We start from the raw sequence: 7,036 nt of genomic DNA, 5'->3' as shown, positions 1-7,036 counted from the left end.
GTTGTTCATGATTTAGAAACAGAAAACCCCTTTGTCTTTATTTCCTCATGCCAAACAGGATGAGAAAATGCTAAAGATGGAGGGCAGAAGAAGATAACTTAAGAAATGTTCTTAAGAATCAACCAGATCAATTAGTTAATTAGCCTCATCGATCACTTGTATTTCTCAGCTCCTTTGTTGATCTGTGGCATTCAAAGAGAGGAACTGACTGAACTGACACCTTTTATCCATGAAGCTGGCTCGACTTTGGACCTAAAAATTATTTTGCCTCATCGACGTGTTTGGTGGCAGATTTTGCACCTCAAAAGGGAGTCGTTAAGGACACGCTGAAGCTGGTCTTCATTTGTCATTTTTGACTACATGAATGAAGGAAAACAGTGCCGAAGTGACTCTTAAGGCACGCTGACACTATTATAATTATGAATATTATTTATATGATTGTAACACAGTTGTTGCTTCGTTGTGAGTGTTGTGTTAGATAGAGATACTTGAGGAAAGCTGGCCCAGACTCGGTATGGGATCTTTCATACTTTTTAAACAGATCTCTTTAAAGCTGTAAGTTGAATGCTTTTCCTGTGTAAATGTGCCGTGATGAGAAGCAGGACTGTCGCTTCTTGAAGCTTTTCCAAACACACACGAGCAGCAGATGAATGTTTTAACATTTTGTGCCGATCGTCAAAAGGTAATTGTTTTTGCAGCCGGAGCCATGTTGTGGCGCCGCGGCCATTTTGTACGGGGGGAGTATCTCTCAGGCTGCACTCGATAAACGTGGTAGTGACAGCAGGCGCCTGCACCAAAATCCATCAACGCCCTCTGCTCCATCTCTGTCAGCTCCCCATAATGGGCCATAATGACGGCATCAGAAACGCACAGAGGAATCGCATCTCTCTGATAAAGCAGAGGGTAATAAATGGGTGCTATAAATTCTTCCCCATACATGGACTCAACAACAGCTCTCTGTTTGCGTGTGCATACGTGTGTGTGTGTGTGTGTGTGTGTGTGTGTGTGTGTGTGTGTGTGTGTGATGGGCTTCATTACACATGTCCAACAGACCAGTCGCCGGGTCCGTACAGGCACAGTTCGTTGCTACGGCACAAAGCAAACTGAAGGGATGGCCTTCTGCTGAACGGCATGAACAAACCACGAAGTGGTGTCACCTCTTCTCAATACAGGAAACTCTTTTTGTCTTTGTATATACATGAATGCGTGTGTGAGTGTGAGTGTGTATGAAAGAAACTCTGAGACAGTATTACTAGCAGAAAATTGAATGAACTTCTTGCCGATTTCTGGTGTAAATCCTAGACGTCAGCCAGCAGACGTCCGAATGTATATTTAAGCTCTTAACATTGTTTTTAACTTGTCTGTGAAAATACTTTTCTGTAGAAAGGAAAAACTTTTGAAAACTGTTCAATTTTTGGCAATAAACGTGAGCCTAACGCTGTGCTAAGCATGATTTATTTTTTCATTATGAGTGAAGGGAAGATGATATCAGGAAAAGCCTCATTCATCAACCAGAGATGCATTTCTACCCCCAGAGAAAGCAGAAAAACATGCATGTGTGGAAAACAAAGGAGATTTAGAGAGAAGTATTGGTTTACTCTGCTTCTCTAATCAATAGAGAAATTAACCTTGTAATGTGTTTGCGGGTGGAGCGGCCAGAGCTGCTCAGGTCTCTGATTAATCATCAGGAGCGCTCCTGGAAAAAGAACATTTGTGACTAACTGCTTCATCAACTTTGATTATTCAAGGTCTCAGGCTGCCCATGCATGAACCAGGGAGACAAAAGAACCAAAATGATTGCATCATTCCGCTTTATCCTTACAAAGCCTGAACTCTTCCGCAGTTTTAGTGGCCCTGTAAGTTTTACATATTAAATAAACAATATCTTCAGGCGTTTATTTTACAGATGTGTTCATGTTCTCCCCCCTTGTGTGCTGCGTTCTTTCTTTTTGCCTTATTGAAAGCAAACCAAATTGCATCCAGCTCCAGCAGCCAGTCTGCCAGACGCAGCCCCCTTCGGCCTGCTGCAGATTTAAATTACTGTAATCAGTGGATGAATAGCAATCAGCAGCCTTGTATGAACTGCTGGCAGAACGCCTGACCCCCGGCTCTCTCCACCAATCAGACAGCAGCATCCCATTCATAGCTAATCACCACGTGCGCTGAGAGCTTCACCACTTACCTACCTCAACATGTGACGGAGGAAGCTCTTCTTCTCTGTCTTTTTGTGTCGTTGCTGACCGGATTAATGGGGGATAACGTTTTGAGAAGAAGCTCCTTCCTGCGGTGGTAGAGTGCCGTCTCCGAGGAAAAGAGTTAAAAATAAAGTCTTTATAGTTTCCTTCTCCAATCTTGAATGTTTAGTTTCTATGGGGTTTTTTTTCTGGTATTACTCTCAAAGTTTTAACACGGGCAGTTGCACAGGGTGCCGTTAGGGGGTTGGGTGGTCACATGGGCAAGTATTAAATAGAAAGGTTTTTATTGCATTTCTTTCATGTGCAGTCAGTGAGGAGTTATCATGTGTTGGCATTAGAGTGAGCAGGTTACCAGGCTAGGCTGCATAGCGCCCCCCCCTCCCCACATCGGAGAGGATTTCCTGGTTGTTTAATATTTCTAGGCTTTAGGAGGCGACTGGTGATTTCAATCAAACTAGCAAGAAGCGCCTCAGTGCCATCTTGAGCAATGTGCAACCAGGAAATTTCAAGAAATTACATCTTCACAGGCGGTATCAGTATTTGTTCATGTTTAAGTCATGGAAACAGCCACGAGGAGGAGAAACGGTAGAGCTATGGGGACACACAACGTCTGGGCAATAGGCTTGTTGGGTGTCGTGATTTAGTGCAGCTTTGGGTCCAGCTGGAAGAAGATTTGAATTGGAGGATGCTCTGAAGAAGGCAAAAGGACAATGCAAACAAGATCAGAGTGCAGTCCCTCTCAAATCATGTAAAATAGACACCATATCATAAGTAACAAGGAGGTGCAAACTGCCCAGTGAATCCACATGCATGAAAGCATTTCAAAACTTGTTCAATACACATCTGAAAAGAGAGGGATACTTTTTATTTATCCTCTGTGTGTGTGCCCCTTTGTAATGACACTCTGGGCATTTGCCAAAAACCTCCACTTATTATGAATAATAAATTTTATTGTATTAAAATCAGACAGAGCAGCAGCAGTGGCTTGTTTTAAACAAACATAAATGCGGACTGGGGACAAAAATGTATTTAGCACAACTGACTATAGACCTTGCAAAATGTTGTTTTATATTTATATTCTTAATTTTAAAAGAATGAAGATTTAACCCACATCTGGGTGAATAAAGTGGCCAACTTTAGTAAATGACAGAAAAAGAGAGATAAGGCATGGATGGGGAATAAGTGGGGGCACAAACCCGTCCACCAGGCTGTGTCGTGACTCCCACCCTCCCTTATAGAACCCCTCTCTCTTTCTCACCCCCTGCCTCCACCCGACTCCTACCCACGTTCTCCTCCCTGCCAGGGGTGGATCCCAGCGTTTATCTCCACCATCCAGCCCCAGTGTCTCCTAGCAACAGAACATGGATCATTTAACCGCTCCAGCATCCCTCGTTTTATCCAGCCAGTTCAAACATACAATATGCCAACTGCCTCTCATCCACGTTTTGTACTTTTATTTCCCGTAAATTCTCCTCCAGGTCTGTTTGTGGTTTTTTTTTTTTTTTTTTTTGTTCTACTTGTCTCCCAGGCAGGCCTGCGGCCCTTAAAGCATATCAGTGCCACACTTGAGGGCAGACAGACAGCCAGGAGAGGCTTTTCTGTCAGGATGTGTCTCCCCAGGAACCAGCAGGTGCACACACACACACACACACACACACACAATCAATGGGGAAAGACATGACTTGGCCCTCAGTCTGAAAGGCCCTCGCAGAATCAATTAGCATTGAGATTAATGAAGCGCGTAATGAAGAGAGTGCTATCGCTCCTGCAGACAGGCAGAGAGATGATTGTGAATCTGCGCGAGGAAGACACACGCTGAAAAGGAACATCAAAGATATTCAAATAGCCACTTTGGCCTTTATGTTTTGCAAGAAAAGAGCCAAATTAAAAGCAGCACCGTTTTAAATAAACCTGCAATGTGTATGTAGTTTAATATAATCACATTTACATATAAAAAGTGTCATTTAATACAACACATAATTAAAGATAAAATGATTGCATTGAAAAAGGGTTATTTTTATCTCTCGGTATCCGTCAGTGCTAATATGCTGGAAGGAGATCGTTTCCGGAGCAGATAATCCTGAGTGATCCCGTCAAATAAATTCTGCATTTAGTTAAATCTGACCAAAAGGTAATACATTTACATTTTTAACATGAAACCAGCAGCGTTATCCGTCATCTGTGATTGTATAAACAAAAACAATTTTATGTAGCTGAAAATGCCTTTGTTGACTCCACAGGCTCCATATTGTTAGAAATGACACATACTGTCATTTTCAACAACATGACTGGAGACTGGAGGTGATCTTTTGAACTTTTGCTCCAAATTTGATATTTAATTATTTCATCAGAAGTTTGAGGTTGAGTCCTACTTGGTGACATTTAGGAAATTGTTCTTTTTTATGCATATTACTGACAGTAACAAAAAGCTCCTCAAAATCTGCAACTGCATCCTGGATTTTATAGTATTTTGCAGTAATCACAAACACACTCTGGTTCATGCTCACATAGACAGATGCTCCATCCAACCCCCCCACAAGTCTCACACACACAGAGAAGCATTCAGAGTGACAGTCTATCTCACATCGAACAAATCTGACTAAGTAGGCACAAAGCGATGCCTTCACACTTCAAAAGAAGAATTGAAAGGGTTATGTGTGTTTTTGCATGCCAGCGCATCATTCTGACACACACACACACCTTATCACTACGACACAGTGACAATAGACAGCTTTTAGTCTGAAGCGGCATGTTGGTGCAGCCTTCCTCTTTTCAAAAATGCCACTAACTAAAGGAGGAAGAGGAGGAGGAGGAGGACTTAACATGACTCATGACTCTGGACCAATGCCCCCCCCAACACACACACACACACACACACACACAGCAAATGCATCAGTACTCTGACAGTCCTACAACTTGATTACTCATCAAACACGCCCACTCCAAACCCTCCAGAGTTACATGGGTTTTATTTTGTTGTTACTGTTTCTCTTTATTTTTATTGGAGCTACTTCATTCAAAAATGAAAGGGAAAGACAAGAAAGAAAAAGTCATGAAAAAGTAGAAAGAATAGTTGAAAGGAACAATGGGGAGAAAAAAGGGAAAGAACAGGGAAGAAAAGAAACAAAAGAAAAAAATACAATAAAAGGAGAGAAAATAGGAGAGGAGAAAAAAAGAGACACAAAAAGGAAAGGAAAGAAAATCAAGATGGGAAACTAAAAAGTAGTTCTTGTGAAATAAAACAAGAAGAAATAAAAGGATATAAAGTTAGGAAAATCCAAGAGAAAAATGAAGATTGAAAAGGACAAAAATTTGCATAAATACAAAAGGAAAAGAACAGAGAAAAGAAAAATAGAGAGAAAACAGGAACGGGACTGAGAAAGCTCAAGAAAAGTAAAACTAAATAACATCAGAAGCTGCAACTCTGTCTTTAAAATGTCCAGGTCTTCCTTTAAATCATGACCAAATCTCATGAAGAGCCACGTCCTCTCCACACTCATCTCTTCATTGTCTCCGCTGTCTCATTATTTACAACATGAGTGTAAAGAAACACACACACACACAGTAGAGCCCCCTCCTCCTCTGGGGCGGGGGGGTTTCCTGACCGCAGCTTCAGGAGGTTGGGACGAGATGTGGGTGGACAGCAGTAGAGATGACAGCGCTGTGCCGGAGGATAGAGTCCATCTTAGATCTGTGTGTGAGTCATGGCGGGGGAAACCCCATGATGATGATGATGATGATGATGATGATGATGATGATGATGATGATGATGATGATGATGATGATGATGATGATGATGATGATGATGATGATGATGATGATGAAGATGCTTTGTTGTAGCAGACAGAAGGGACAGTGGTCTTCATTCAGCTACAGACAGGCTGGGACAGAAGACAGGAAAAGTAAAGCAAACAAAAATTAGATCAAATAAATCATATACTACATTTATGTTTAATTAAGCACCAAAATAAAAAGAACTCGTGGCTGTATGCAAAAACTGACAAAACACAGGAATGGCATCTCTGATTGGCTCACGTCTTCCTATAAGGAGGCGTAGCAAAAATTAGAAAGTGGAGTAAAAACCGCAAAATCATTTTTAGTTCGTGTCCTTTTTCAAACGGTCGTTTTACAGCTTCAAGTAAAACGAATCCAAAAACAAAAAATTGTTGAAAATTCTTACCATTTCCCAGAAACATATTAACTTTAAAGAGTAATATTTATCCTTTAGTTTAGATGCATATTTTCAATGCTTTTGCAGAAAAATTCAAGTGGAGTTGGGGAGTTCAAGAAATATATAAATTCTGGAAATGTCTTAAAAAAATATGTCAACAGGAAAGTTACGAGAAAACTATTATCCTGCAGCTCCACCAAGTTATGGAGCTGAAGGAGAGCAGCGGTGTCCAGGTGAACATGATCAACTGATTAATTATGTTATCACGTTATGAGGGCTGCAGACTTACTGACAGACTAAAACAGCATTAAAATGCGTTGAAGTTTTGGGTTCTGGGATCATGAAATGTGACGAGGCTGGGAGTTGGAAAAATGTTGGTAAAATGTTCACATTTTATTCAGTCATAAACCGAAGGGATGGTTTGTGTCAGACAAAATGATTTTTCTTTGATTGAAAATATGAGACTGCTGATAAACATTTTTATATATTTTTTTTTACAGTTAAATAATGTGAGATGTTGACTAAAGGTTAGTCTGACTGATCTCACTCTCAGTCCAGAAGCAGCTTCTGTGATGTTCAACACTTAACCAGCTCTGAAGCTGCATGAGGTAAACATCTCACTTCCTCTGTTGCAATTTCAGAACCTCAAGTAGACATAAACATCGTTTTG

Source organism: Poecilia reticulata, chromosome 5 (assembly GCF_904066995.2).
Source record: "Poecilia reticulata chromosome 5, P_reticulata-male-v2, whole genome shotgun sequence".
Taxonomy (NCBI): Eukaryota; Metazoa; Chordata; class Actinopteri; order Cyprinodontiformes; family Poeciliidae; genus Poecilia; species Poecilia reticulata.
Note: the sequence above shows the minus strand (reverse complement) of the source record.